The 15,285-nt window shown below is 39.8% G+C and overlaps 1 long non-coding RNA gene across 2 annotated transcripts in view; it reads left to right on the forward strand.

Annotated features, from left to right (window-relative positions):
* Window positions 1–6,766, forward strand: part of LOC125484673 — a 28,462-nt gene extending 21,696 nt beyond the window's left edge. The window contains exons 3-5 of one of the 2 annotated variants that reach the window (XR_007263486.1): window positions 2,492–2,556; window positions 5,564–5,663; window positions 6,654–6,766. This is a non-coding gene — a long non-coding RNA (uncharacterized LOC125484673). The remainder of the gene's footprint in view (window positions 1–2,491; window positions 2,557–5,563; window positions 5,664–6,653) is intronic. The other variant, XR_007263485.1, reaches the window with a different exon arrangement.
* The last annotated feature ends 8,519 nt before the right edge of the window (window positions 6,767–15,285 follow it).

Raw genomic sequence — 15,285 nt, forward strand, 5'->3', positions numbered from 1 at the left:
CTGACAATATATTGGCATAAAGTTTGGAATTCAAGATCTCATTAATATTTGAGGTAAAAGCAAATGTGTTCTGTTAAGCATTGTTGACTAAATTAGCAGTTCAGTCTTGAATAATTTTCTGTCCTATCAGTCCTTGCGTATCCAATTTCAAATTCGTGGACCTCTTTCCGAGAACTGCCACCTCTGCATTTGCCAAAGTATTGACTTGAGATGCTTGTGATTGCTGGCTCAGCAGGGCACCCTTTTTTTTTTAAACTGGTGACATCAACTCAAAACTCCTATTATAGTTTTTGACAGTTCAAGTTTAGTGTATGCCCTTTTGGAGGGGCAGTGAGTCAGTAATTGGGTAAATATTTTGTAGAATGCATTTGCAGTGCATGGTTTGTTACTGTGACCCTGGTATCATATAAAATAATAGAGAACAAAAAATGCTGGAAATCACAGCAGTTCAGGCAGTACTGTGTAGGGAGAGCAAGCTAACATTTCGAGTCTAGAGGACTCTTCCTCAGCAGATAAGAATCGGGTCTGAAGAGTCAGCTGGACTCAATGTTAGCTTATTCTCTCCATGGATGCTGCCTGACCTGTGATCTGCAGCAATTTACTCCTACATCATATTACATAATTTGCTAAACTATGACTGGGTAAGGCCATGGTAGTGAGTATTTAGAGGGGTACCTTTTATAATCCTGGGTTTGATTCTTAACCTGTGTTATCCAATTTTACATGGGCGATTTGTGATCTCCAGATACTTGGCACTTGTGGCAGTTGAACAGATTAAGATTTAAAGTGATGCCGTCTGGGGGAGCTTGTCCCATTTAGGAAGACTGAACTATTAGCCGGGAGGGTTAATGGTTGTTATGAAGCTGACTTGGAAGAGGAGAAAGGTGAATTTTGGAAGTGCAGATCTAGATGTACATTAACTAGGTGTTGTATTGTAATCAAAGTTTTCACAGTGCCTGAGAATAGACTAGCAGATAAACTTCATCCTGTACCAGTGATGTGGCAAAAACAGTAGCTGTAGCTTTGCACCAAGTCCGTTAATTTTTTTTTGCCTTTTCATTCTGTTGATTCTGTAGGTGTAACTGAATTGTGTGAAATGTATGTGGGTCTTGAGATTGTGCGCATATAAATGTAAAACATAAGTGAAATACTGCAGATGCTAGAAATCTGAAATAAACACAACATGCTGAAAATGCTGCAGCTTTGGAACTTCTGTGAGGTTTCTACTATAAATGTAATTTTGCTCTGATATGTTGTGTTGTAACACTATTTGGCAGAACATCAGTGATGAAATTGCTGTCCCTTATTAACAAGCCAACGGTTTTAAGGTATGAGGTAGTTTCATGTGTGCTAATGACTCTTGGTTAAGTAATAATTTTGAGCCTGTTCTTGGATGCTTAGGATAAGGTGGTATGGTTGTAGAAGTACAAATGCAAAATACCTTTTGGAAACAGTCGCCATGTACAAAGATGAAACTTTAATACTTTTTTTCTGAGAGCTTCTGATTCAGATCATCTAACTGGGCAGTTGCCAAATGGAGAGTATGCATTGGTCCACAGAAAGAGCGGGAGAAAGTTAAATCCAATAACTATCAATAATAAAACTGAACTGTGAAAGCCTTTGTTATTTGGAGTCTGGCATTGTCCTTGAAAATTGAAGAGCAACGTTGCATCAAGCTCAGCAAATGTGACAATGTTGCATGTGTTGTGTTTAGAAGCTATTATTAAGACCTGATGGAGGATTTGTTCATAGAATCTCTACATTGTGGAAACGGGTCCTTTTGGCGCAACAAGTCCACACTGACTCATTCCCCACCTAAGCTCCACATCCCTGAATACTACGGGCAATTTTTTTAGCAAGGCCAATCCACCTAGCCTGCACATCTCTGGACTGTGGGAGGAAACCGGAGCACCCGGAGGAAACCCACGCAGACACGGGGCGAATGTGCAAACTCCACACAGACAGTCACTCGGCAGTGGAATCGAACCCGTGTCCCTGGCGCTGTGAGGCAGCAGTGCTAACCACTGAGCCACCCTTTAAATTAATGGAAAATTGCATGGTTTGCAGGGAACACACCTGGACTAAAATTCTTTGATCTATGCAAAACCTTTTATTACTATTATTACATTTTATATTGTGCCAAAGATGATTTCAGGGTGTCACAAAGTACTTTATAGTCAAGGAAGATACTCATGTAGGAACCATATAAATCCCTCTCAAACAGTTTGATTAGGTGAAAATAGTAGGTTTGTTAAATGTTTGAGGGGTAGCTGATTGGCCAAATTACAAATGGAGAAGATTTTTAGTTTGCATTGAGAGTGTCTACATTTGAATATAATTTATTATTTATAGTTTCCTGTTAATGAAATGAACTAATGTGTGACTATTAACCATTGACCATTGATAATCCATAGTAATGTGTGAAATGTGTTTTTTTTTGATCATTAATGAAATGAGATATGAAATTTTCCTTTTATTGTTGACTTAACAGAGTTACAAGAAGATCAACATCGACAAACACGAACAGCTCTTTACATACCCTCCTGTTGCAACACGGTATGCATGCTTACTGTGGCTTTTTGATTAACTTAGAATTAGATTTTTCTAAATGTTAATGACAATAGTACTTCCAGTACTACTTTACTGTTTTTATTTACTTTTTAAAGCTTGCTTGTTTTAATGCTGTGGATTCCTGCAAAGGAAAATATTTGGTTTCTGATTCTAAATATTGCAACTATTGCACAGTGTAATTGAGTGTCATTTTAAATCTGATTTGTTGTCCTGATATGTGTCAGAAGAGCATAAGAAATAGGAGCCAGGAGTATGCTATTGCAACACCTGCAATAAGCCTGCCCAGTGATTCAACAATATCATGGTTGATCTGCCCAATTGTCACTCTGGGTATCATCAGGAAATGGTGAGTTCTCCTCTCTTGGAAGATACAACTGAGGCTGCACTAGACCCACAGATCTGTTCGTTTCATTGGAGGCCTGACAGAGAGGGGGAAGAGTTGCCTTGCAAGCAACAACATTTTTAGTTGGAAGAATGATGAAAGAACAGTGCAATAGAAGAAAAAAAATCAAAATGCAAAATGTCATTTAAATCGAGCTTGGACCATTATATATAGTTGTTTTTGGATCCGCTCAAGTGCATTAGTTTTTTCAAAAGCTCCCTAGCAATTGTTTATCTCTAACTTCTCATGTTGCAATTAATGTTAATTACTTTCCCTGACATGATTTATTCCAAAGTTGAGGTTAAACTTGGAAAGGTTACTGTCATTATATTACAGTTCTGAGCTATATGCAACTGCTTTTCTTTTCATTTTAGTCTCTGAGAACTATTTTTTTGCCACATAACACTTTCTTCACTGTCATTTTTCATTTACAGTTAAATCAAGGTCCATGCAGAGGGGTTTTAATTATGCACATAACTTATTTCAGCATCAACTTTTGAAGATGATAGTATCACTTAATTAAACTATTCAGGCTAAATCCATTCATTAATTAACACCAGTTTCTTTGCCCTGAGTGTTTTCATTCTTGACATGTGTTTGTTCACTGCTAAATCCTTGTTCTGTTTTTAATGTAGAAATTGTTTGATTTTAATACTCTTCAGCATTTTTGCACATGGGTTATGTAATAACTACTGTTACTTGCTCTGTGTAAACATTATAAGTTTATTTAATTCTGATGAAAAGTTCATTTTTATTGTCAAATATATTTTATAGAACATATGCTTATGTGGGAGAAGAGTACCAAAAGTATGGGCTACAACAGCGATCTGGTGTTGTTTTAAATAATTGTATTACAGCAACAGAATATGCTATAACTAGAGCCATTTAGAATCTAGAAAAACCCTTGCCTTGAAGAGGGAAAGGAAGCAGAAAATACAGCATTGGAGGGGTTTGTGTGAGAAAAGAGGGAAAGATCATAGAAACGTAGCAATTCTAAACTTGAGGTTCGTGACAGTCCCCATTTGACTGAAGAGGTGATCATGTAGGTTTGTGCGGTTGTACAGTACCCTTCCAGAATAATCTTGGATTACTGTAAAACTTGTGCAAACCTGTTGTAATTCTTCAGGGATCCATCAGTACTAAACAAAGAAACTGACTTCACCTGAAAACTATGAAACCAATTTGAAAATTATTCTGGCTGAATATCCCCATTTTAAGTGTCTTTGCCGACCAACCACCTTTATAAACCTGCATGTTACCATTTAACTTTCTGAAAGTTCCTAGCACAGAAAGACCAAAAAGGGAGGCACCCACCCTAATCTTACATTCATAGCCCTGCAGTTGAAAGCAGTTGAGGTGCATATCTTGACTCCTTTTGACTTGAGTTGAAATTTTCTGCCTCTTCTACCATTACAGACTGTGATAGGAGTTTGGATTTCACTCAGAGTTCAGAAAGATGCCCCAATTTTTCCTCTTTCTACTATTCACTTCAAATCTATGCCCCCGAGTCACCAACCCCACTGCTGAGACCACCATGTCGTTTCCACCCACTCTGTTTGGGCCCTTCACAACCTTGTGTATCTCAGTTAAATGTCCCGTCACCCTCCTCTGCAAGCAGATCATCCCAGTCTGTCCAATTTTATCTTCAGAATTGCACTTTTCCAATCCTGGCAACATACTTCTAAATCTCCTTTGAACACTTTCTAGTGCAGTTACATCTTTTGAGTAATGAGGTGACAAGAACTGCACACAGTTTTAAGTTGTTTTCTAATTAATGGTCTACACAGTTCTAGCATAAGCTTCCTGTTGATGTATTCTGTCCCTCAGTCCAGCCATCTTTAGGTTTCTGGACATTCAGTCCAAAATCCCTCACCTTCCTCAACAGCACTCTATATCCATCCGTTAATTGTATATTCCTTTGCCTGTTTGCCTCTTAAAAATTCATCACCTTGCACTTCTTTGGTTTGAATTCCATTTGCCACTTTTCTACCCACTTACTAGTTCATTGATCCCTTCCTGCAATTTAGAGCTATTTTTCTCGCTGTCAACCATGCAGTCAAATTTTGTGTTGCCCTTCATTTACTTTAGATCATTAATAAATACCACAAAAAGCATGGGCCCCTAGTGTTGAGTCCTGCAGAACTTGACTGGAACTAACCTTTCTATCGCAAAAACACCTATGAGCAGTTATCCTGTGTTTCCTGACAGTGAGACAATTTTGTAACTTGCCACATTCCACTGAACCCAATGGGCATTTACTTTTGCAACACTAATGATAATTTACATGTCGTGCAGTGCATGTACCATTTGGTTCCATAGGTGTGGGTTGCTTTCTCATGCCCTACCCTTGTATTCTTCATTTACGAGCCCAGCCAATGAATACTGCAGACTGTTTCACTTCAGGGAGCATTATGACTGAGACTGTATCTTTCTTAGCCTGCGGTTCACTTTGCATTTTCTAATGACTAGAGTGGGACAGTGTGAGTAAAGAGACAGCTTGATATTTCTGTTGAGTTTGTCCTCCATACATGTTTTCTAGCAGTGGTCACTGGATAGCAGTCAAGAACAGGAGTACTTAGCTGATTTCTTTTTTTCTCTCGACTTCCCTAGTCCAGGAGTGCTGAGGCCAATTGTAGCACTTCAGCTGCCACCTCAGTTGACGTCAGCTAACTGAGTACAGATCAGGGATGGGAACTTTTGGTCTGTGTGGGTAAGTTCCACACTGAACAGTGCATTCACTTCCATTTTAAATGGAATAAGGTTAAGGTTCTGGGTAATGTTATGTGCTTTCAATTGCAGTGCTGTTCAACTTTGAATTTTACTTGATGAGAATGTTAGAAAATTGGAATTTATCTTCCAAATCAACTTTGCATTTGGTAAATAATTTGGAAGGTTTTTGGATGCTATACCAGAGTGCATGAACAAAACTGTCCTGTTTTTCTTTTTTTTTCCTCTTCCCTCTCTTTGCCCTGTCATGGCAACGAAATGGTACTTTTTAAGTTGATCCTGTTCATCTTAAGTAGCAGATCTGTTACTTGAGTGGAATAGAAAATTTTCTACACATTCTCTAAAGTCATGTAGTAATATTAATACAAATGTTCTACTTATTGACATCTATAATAGTTGCAGTCTTAATTGTATAAATATCTTGTTGAAAAATAATGAAGGGAATTAATCATGTTGGACAGTTCCCTTTTTGTGAAAATCTTCTATGTTATGCAAACCCAGAATTTTTTGCTACCGAAGTAAAATATGCTATCCTAAAAGTTCTGTTTATACTTTATTTTAGTCGAGGCTTTATCCATTAGCTTCACTTATCACGTATAAAAGATCAAAATGGGGTCATTGTTGTATGAAAATCTCTGGAGTGAGGCCATTAATGTAAATTAATTTCCTCACTGGCTCGATGGAGAGGTTTCAAAATGTCTGAACTTGGGATAATGTGATTTGAACTGGAAGTTGCATAAAATAGCAAAATAATTTGGATATCAAATTTTGGTGTTTACTTTTAACCATTGTTGGTCATTGTCAGTTGAACAGGCAGGATTTTGAACTCTCATTTGCTTTAAAGTAAAATAAACTACTTTTTATAACTGCACAGTTTCTAGGCTCGTAACATTTCTTATTCTATTGTAGTATAAATTATAAATCTAAATGTTTGTTAATCAATATCACAGGGTTCATTTGTCTTTGACCATAGATTTCTCAACGAATAGGGGCTCCACATGCAGTGCCACATGAAATGAATAAAGGGCCCCAGCCTATTGGAGGACCTCCAGCTGCCCCACATCCCTCCCCTTCTGGGATTTCTCAGGTGAATAAAAGGTTTTTTTATCTTGTTTTTAAGTTTGAAGTACTGTCATATGTGATTGTCACTGTCCCACAAATTAACTTTCCTTTGTCATTGTTTTTAGACTGCCTATCCCTCTGGCCAGACAACTGCTCCAGTAGTTTTTGCATCACAGCAAGCTCCACAAATGAACACTCAACCACAACCACGGCAGGTAAGATTAGGTTTCTGATTGGCAGAATTGTCAAAGATGCTGTCTAACTTCCGTTAGAACAAGTATCTGTACCCTCAGATAATTGCAATATCTTGTAATTGAGCAGTTTTAAGCAAATTACATTGCAAGGTCAGCACTGAATTATTTTTCCTGGATCATGGAAACTCTTTTAAAAATTGGATTAAATTTTAGCTTAATTGTTTTGAAAAGGCTCCCACCCCCCTGTAAAATTTAATTGATTTTTAAGTTACATCTATTCTTCCGTCTTGGGTAAAAACAATCTACCTGGTTTTGTGTGGCTGTGGCTAATGCTGCAGTTTAGATCGGCAAGCAGATTACTGCCACTGCTAGGACAAGACTTGTGTATTCTGTCTTTCATAACCTCTCACTGTCCAGGAGAGAAGTAATGAACGGCCTTGCGTGCCAACTGGTTGAGATGTTTTGGCGGAAGCCATATTGGTGAGTTTGAAGTGAAGAGCGTTTTAGTCACAATCAGTTTGCCCAACCCCTTCTGACGAATTTAGATTTTGAGGCTTCCATATTCATTAAAAGAGAAATGGTTGTCAAGCATTTTGGCATTACAAGTCACTTTTATATATCAGTATTCAGAATATTACCTTTGAGTTATTTGTTTGCTGCTATTTTTAATGCAATGTACTTTGAAGCATTATTTATCTTGAATGGTAATGTTTATTGAATTCTAAGGTTTAAGTTAATACAGTAAATGAAATAACTCCACAGAGGCCGATATCCCACCACCAGGTCACCCTTTATTTACGCGTCGAAAGTCCTTGATTCTGAGCCGGTTGAGTGTACAGGATGTCTGATGCTCCTGAATATATCTATCAGCCAGGGCTCCCTGATTGGACAAGAGTAACAACCCCAATTCTCGGAGGTCCACCTGGCTGACTGTATAGTAACATGTATGCACACAGTCTGAGGGCATAGGCTGGGTGTTTTTCTTTTTTGTACTCCTCCATTTTTGTCATTGTAGCATTGTGTCAGGTTCCTCCAACTCCGCCTCCGATATGGGCAGCGTGTAGCACATACTAGCTCGCCTCTTGCACCCGGAGAGTCTCTGAAGAAATTCAGTCTCTTCTTCAGGCGGCAAAGGTGTCAAGGTGGCAACATCCGCCATATCCATCTCAAATTCCTGAGGTATCTTCGTGGCTTGATGGAGAGGGAGAACCCATGGGTTCCGGAACGGTTGGAAAGGCTGTTAAGGAGCCAGGCACGTTTTGCTCCAAAACCATTTGCAAGTTTGCAGTTTTCGTATGGTCCACGTGCTTGTTCAGGACTGTCCCACCTACTTGAACTTTATATGTCACCGGACCTAACCTTGCATTGACAATGCCCCTTGCCCATGCAGGGCCATTCCTGTGGTTCCAACACCAAACCTTGTCCCGGAATAAACTGTCTCTCTTGCTTCGTGGAGTCTTGTGTCTGGCATTGGCATTCCTGATGCCCTTTCACCTCTACCCTCCGATACGGGAATATAGATTTAACCTGGTGTAGAGTCTTCTCCCCATGAGCAACACTGCTGGAGCTATCCCTGTGGTGGCCTAAAATCAAATATGAACCAGGTCAATTTGGTATCTAGTGAACCTGTAGGCTTGTTTTTTTATTCCTGCCTTCAAAGTTTGGACTGCTGTTTCTACCAGACCATTGGATGACAGGTGGTATGGAGTTGCCCTTGTATGACAAATATCATTTGCCTTTGGCAAATACTCATTCCCTAATGGTAAAAGGTGACCCATTATCTGTGACCACTTCTGGGAGCCTGTGTCTTCAAAAAGATGCACGCAGTTTTTCTATCACCGTCCGCATATTTGACAAATGAACTCTCTGCACGTCCAGATGCTTTGAGTGGGTGTCCACAATAACAAAGAACTTTTGACTATGCAGGCCCTTTGATGGGCTCAATGTATAACTGAGTCCAGGGTTTATCTGGACATTCCCATGAATGCGGGGTATCTGCTGGCGAAAATTTTTTGTCCTTGTTGGCACTCTGGGCTTCGTCCCACCAACATGGCTGTGTTAACATCCAATCCTGGCCACCATACATAACTTCTCACCAACATTTTCATTTTGGAAACCCTGGATGACCCTGGTGGAGTAGTATCTGGCAGGAACCATTGTTTGGGCAGTCACTCTTGCTTGCCATAATAATATGCTGTTCTCTATTGTGATCTGGTCTCTCTGATCCAAAAAGATTTCAGTTCTGGTTGTAATGGCCCTTTGGTTTCCTTCATCACCACCAGCTGTTTGTTTTGCCAGGACCCTCTTTCTGTGTTCAAAGTCTGATATTGTCAGCTGTGACTGGAAGTGTGCCCAAAAAATTTAAAACCAATTACAGACTCTTCCGATGGCGGTACCACAGTGGTCTATCTGCCAGTCAGGGTCAGGTCAATGCGTCTGCATTTGCTACTTAGTCTCCTGGACAGTGATCGAACTTGTGATTATACGCACTTAGCTTCAACCTAAATTTCGCTGTGAGCTCTAATGCTATGGATGGCACTGCCTTGTCCTGTTTAAGTAGATCTAGTCGGGGTTTGTGGTCCATTATTATTACAAGTGTATGTCCGTAAAAGACATTGGTGGAACTTATGATTCCCAAAGCTTCCTTCCCTCTCTGTTGCTGTATATTTATGCTAAGTATTAGCCAAAGTCCTGGTTGCATATGTGATTGGCCTCTCCGTTGGGCCATCTAATGAGCTAAAAGTACCCTGATGCTTTACTGGGAGGCATCCCATGTCAATACCAGATCGCGCTTGGGATCTAGTGTGCTAACACCTCAGAGGATGATGGCTGTTTCTTCACTTCCCTGGAAGCTATGGCTTGGCTACGCAACCATTTCTAAGGCTGACCCTTTAAGATTTGATACCAGGATCGAGGTCAGGTTATGTATGAACTTTCTGTAGTAATTCACCAGCTCAAGGAAAGGCTTAAGCTCTGGTACAGATGTGTGAACTGGAGAACCTTTGATCGCCCTTGCGTTATTTTCCAATAAGTGTAACCCAGTCTTGTCGACTCTGTAGCCCAAGTAGATCACTTGGGGTGCCTGGAACACTTTTTTTTCTTTTGAGGGAAACCTACGCCTTCTGAGGAGAAGTGTTTAAGAACTGTGTCCAAGTTCTATAACTGCTCCTTCTTGGTCTTCCCTGTTATTCGCACATCCTCTGGATAAATGGTGACATAAGTAGACTTTGTAAAATGTTCCCCGTTGTCCCCTGAAAAATTGCATAGGCTGATGATACCCCAAATGGTAGTCTCGTCTGAGTACAAACCCTTATGGGTATTAATTGTAGCAAACTTCTGGGAATCCTCATCTAGTCGCAATTGCAAGTACACATTACTCATGTCCAGCTTCGTGAAGGATAGCCCCCTGCCAGCTTCGCATATAAATCCTGCATGCAAGGGAATGGATGGGTATTAATCCAGCTGTGGAAAGCGGTTTACCGTTTGTTTAAAATCCCCACAAAGGCAAACTGACCTGTCGAACTTTACAATTGGTATGATTGATGCTGCCTGTTCCACAAACTGGACTGGTTTGATGATTGCTTCTGATTTCTGCCTCTACTTTTGCCTGTGAGGCAAATGGCTGTGGGTGAGCCTTACAGAATGATGGAATTGATTCCTGGTTAACATGCAGCATGGACTTGGCTCCTTTTGATAATTTTCAGAAAGGTCTAGAGACTATCTGGGTATTTAATTGGGACTTCACTCAGGCAGCCATTTTCTAATTGAAAAATGCCGAGCCAATCTAGGTAAATGTTTTTCAACCAATTCCGCTCCATCAAGCTTGGGCCTAAGCCTTTTTACTACAATCACTGACTGAACCAGCTGCTTCTCAAAGGAGATTGAAACCGAAGATGTACCTTTAATCTGTAAGGATTTCCCAGTACAGCTTCTAGCTGAGGCCTTGCGTAAATTTAGGGTTGCAGTCTGGAACAAATTTTGTTGAAGACTGGTTCAACGGTTACTGAAATGGCCATGCTTGTATCAACCACCATTAGAACCCAGTGACTGTTTTACCAGATCTTTATTTTGATTGCTTACCAACATCCAAGCCAGAACCAATTTAACTGTTCCGAACCGGAAATAAGTGGACTTGCCAACGTGTGCAATTTGCTGGATATTGGCCATTGAGGTCTTTTACTCAGTTTAGATATAGTGTGACTCTTTTGCTATCTCGAGTTCGCATACCAGCAGCAAATACAATGGCTTGCCGGCCTGAATCATGAAGAAAATTTTAACCGTTTGCCTGAGGCTTGGCTTTGTTTTGGGGTTTTGCTGTGGCCTGACCTGGAGTCCCTCTGTTCAGGATATGCCTTGGGTGAGGCTATGCAATTGCCTTCATTCAAGTAGTGCTCCTCCAGCTCAGTTGGCCTGGCAAGAGTGTCACTTCCATTGGCATACCGTGCAGCTCATAAGCTCCACTTGCCGCATTTTTCATTGTTTAAAGCCTGTTAGTGTCTATTAGAAGTCCAGTTGGGCTTCAACTAGTAAGTGCTTTTGCATGGTTACATCATTAATTCCACATTCCAAACTGTCTCAGCAACTCATTAAGGGTTAAACCAAAGTCGTATGCCTCTGCCAGTCTTAACCTCGTCAGAAATCCTGATACAGATTCTCCTAGTTCTTGAATTGCCAAGTAAAGCCAGTAGCGTCTCAGAATTAGAGGAGGCTTGGCGTTGTAACCTTCCTTAATTAAATCTGTCAACTCTTGAAAAGTTTTAGTATCTGGTGATTCAGGGAAAGCTGAAAAGGCTGCGGGTCCACAAGCTATCAGGAGAATTACTTGTTGCTTTTCCTCTGCTCTGTCGTTTTCCCAGACAAAATAACATGTTTTTCCACATACTGGACCCAGTCTTTGATGGGATCAAATGAGTCAACGCTCCCATATAATAGCACAATGCCAGAAATGCTTAATTCAACTCAGAATAGTGTCCTGAAGAAATTAGCTCAGAAATGAGCTTTTTCTCATTGCCTCTGAACTAACTCTACACAGACTGGAATCCTGTCACCAAGTCACCCTTTATTTACACTTGGAGAGTTCTTGACACTGATCCAGCTCCCTCAGAGCCTGCTGTCAGTGAACAGGACGTCTGACACTGTTGTTTATATCTGTCAGTCAGGGCTTCCTGATTGGACCAGATTAATAACCCCAGTCAGGGAACTTGTATTCTGTGAGGTCACACTGGCTGACCTCGTTACAATTACTACAGTAAGTTGTAGTAAAATTTTCATTTATTGGATAATTAATCACAATTAAGATATAACAAAAATGGCAGCAAAGGTGATGGATTGCAATTGCACGATGTCTTACTGGAGTTCTGTGTCCTGCGCAAAGTGGGACCAGTGGATATACTGAACTTGGATTTCTTGAAGAAATTTGGCAAGATGCCATATCAAAGGCTGTAATGGGAATATAATAGCTTGTGGTATAGGAGCAAGATATTGTTATGGATGGATGATTGGTGAGCTAACAGGCACTGGTAGCCATAAATAGATCATTTTCCTAATTAGCAAAATGTAGTGTGTGGTTGCAACAAGGATCAGTGCATCTCAGCTGTTCATAACTTTTAAATGACTTGGGTTGTTAAATTTGCTAGTGGCGCAGATAGTTGTGAAGGGAGTATAAAGAGGCTACAAAGAGGTATAGGTGTGTTAAGTGAGTGGACAAAGGTGTGGCAAATGTGAAATGAGCTCTGCAATCTCATCACTGTGGAGGGATCTGGCTGTTCAAGCATATTGCAAAGGGTTAGTATTCAGGTGCAGCAAGTAATTAGAGAAACAAGTATAATGTAATCATTTTTTGGAGAGGAATTGAATGGAAAAGTGGGAGGATGTGTTATGCTGTATTTATACAGGATGCTGATAAGAAATAGTTGGAGTATTGTATACGGTATTTGTATTTAAGTAAGGATTTGAGTGTGTTGGAAACAGTTCAGAGTAGGTTTGGTAGACTTGAAACCTGGAACAGGTTGGTTGGTTTATAAAGAACATTGGGCAAATTAGATATGTAGCTGCTGGAGTGTAAAAGCACAAGAAGAGTCTTGTTTGAAACATCAAGACCATGGGGGTTCTTGAAAAGATGCATATGGAGTGGATGTTTCTTATGGGATAATCTAAAACTAGGGCTCACTATTTTAAAGGTAAGCTGTTAACCAGTTTAAAATGAAGATGACAGTTACTTCCCTGGGGATCTTGAGTCTTTGCCTTTTAAAGAAGGGAGCCCAATGGAACAGCTTCCTGAATAATGTTATGCCACAAGGGGTAGATTGAGTGTGAAAGGTTCAGAGGTAAGTGGGAATATGAGTCATTAGAGCAGCCCTTCTCTTACTAAATTGTAGAGAATACATGAGGGCTGAGCCGTCTGTCCTGCACCTAATTCATTTTGTTTGTGAACATATGTCTCTAGAAGTACTCAAAGCTGCCATCTTACGAGCCTATTAAATTGTCACTTCGTAGTTAAGGTTATTGTATGCTATGGCTTAGTTGTAACCGTCCAATCTTGATTTTCCCTGTGGCATACTTTTGTAATTGAAGTGAGACATGCCCACTATTGAAGTTCTTTCCGAAATTAAAAATGAATTGCTTTATTTCTTGAGTTTGTATATTTCATTCCATTTAGGCAACTTGACTTGTTAGTATATCTAAATATTGTGCTAAGTGATTGTCAGTATTAACCAGCACACAATAATTACTGTAACCTCTTGACTGGCTTTAATTTTCAGTTTCTCTCCATCTCTTCTGAAAGTCTTACCCAATATTGAGCTTTAGATTCATGAGTTCCAGTAGCCCTTCAATATTTCACCCAAGTGGTCATTCTTTGAATCTGTCCTTTGAGTGTTGGCAGGATCCTAAAGTTACAAATGCATAACATCTAATGCAGGGTGTTGTCCTTGTATGTATGTGGACAGGCAGAGATAAAGCAGTCTCCCTGTTGCATATCGCTTTTGGTTGCTCAAGCCTTTTTTCCTCTTATCAGGGTCTACTGGAAAACAACTTAGACTGTCAACCATGGTTGTTTCTTTCCTGACCTTGTTTTTACAACTATTCTTCCTGAGTCATTGAGACTATTATTGGGCTAACGCTGAGATTAGTGTGTGTTAACTTCAGTGAATGAATAGTGTACCAGGTGAATGTGTTCATACCTGTCAGATTTGGTGAGTTTCATTTAAAAATGAAAGGCATGAGGAAGAGAGGAGAATGAGTAAATGGTCTTTATTTCTGATTAAGGAGGGGCAGAGGAACTGTTATTACTCGTGACAGCATTGAGCACCTGACTAAAGAGAATTGAAACTAATTTAGTGATACTGGGTTAGCAATAAAATAACCTTAGTTTCCTATTTAAAATGTTGACAGTAGTTTCTTTTACAGCTACCTGAATGAATATTCTTCAGGAAAACTACCCTTTTTACTACATTATGGGCAAGGATAGCTGGTCTTGCAAATAGGGCAATATTTGCTAGTTGACCGAGGAAAAACTGCACACGATAAAAATCTTACTTTATATTTCCTGAATATGGCCTAGTCTTGAACAGTGGGAATATTTTGGCTTCGATTTAATTCACTTGTTATGTTCATAAAGTTCATGACTTTTTGTTTTCTGTTGATCCTTGTGGTCAGATGGTTTAATTACAAAGGGTAATAAATTCTACCCAGGACTAACTGAATAAAGCCATTCTTAAAAATGATTAATTGAAGCATGTACAAAGATGTTGGCATTTCTGTGTGAGCATCATTGGCTGGATTTGAGAAAGCTGGAAGTCTGATTTTTGAAATTTGTTTCTTTTTTCCTGCCATCTTGAACAATGATTAGATATGAAATCTTTCAGCATTAGCATGTAACCTGAGAAACTTGTCTGTTTTTGTTTACATTGAACCTACTCGACTAACCTTAAATTTGACTTTTATTTCTTACTTCCCTAGTTTGCTGCAGGTCCTCGAGCTTTACATCAGGTACTAACCAGTTAACAGACTGCATGAAATTGCATGCTTCATGCAATTCCATGTAAATTTATAATTGCTAATATTTTAAAATGTGGCTTTGGTGCATGTCTGGATTTCAGTTCCCTCTCCGTTACTGTATATACTTACACTTAAGATGAGACATTTATATTTCGCTGAAAAAGGGAATGGTTGTTGGCAGGGCTTTAGGAATAAAAGTCGTATTTGGGTGATGCCCTCATTCAGATTTCTTCCTCGCAGAGCATTTCTAGAAAGATGGATCCAGCAGCTGCACCACCATATGAGCGCATTGCTGCCAGCTGTTGTTCAGCCCTCCAGTGAGATGATACTTAAATGGCAACTCACCCTCTC

Source organism: Rhincodon typus, chromosome 13 (genome assembly GCF_021869965.1).
Source record: "Rhincodon typus isolate 14 chromosome 13, sRhiTyp1.1, whole genome shotgun sequence".
Lineage (NCBI taxonomy): Eukaryota > Metazoa > Chordata > Chondrichthyes > Orectolobiformes > Rhincodontidae > Rhincodon > Rhincodon typus.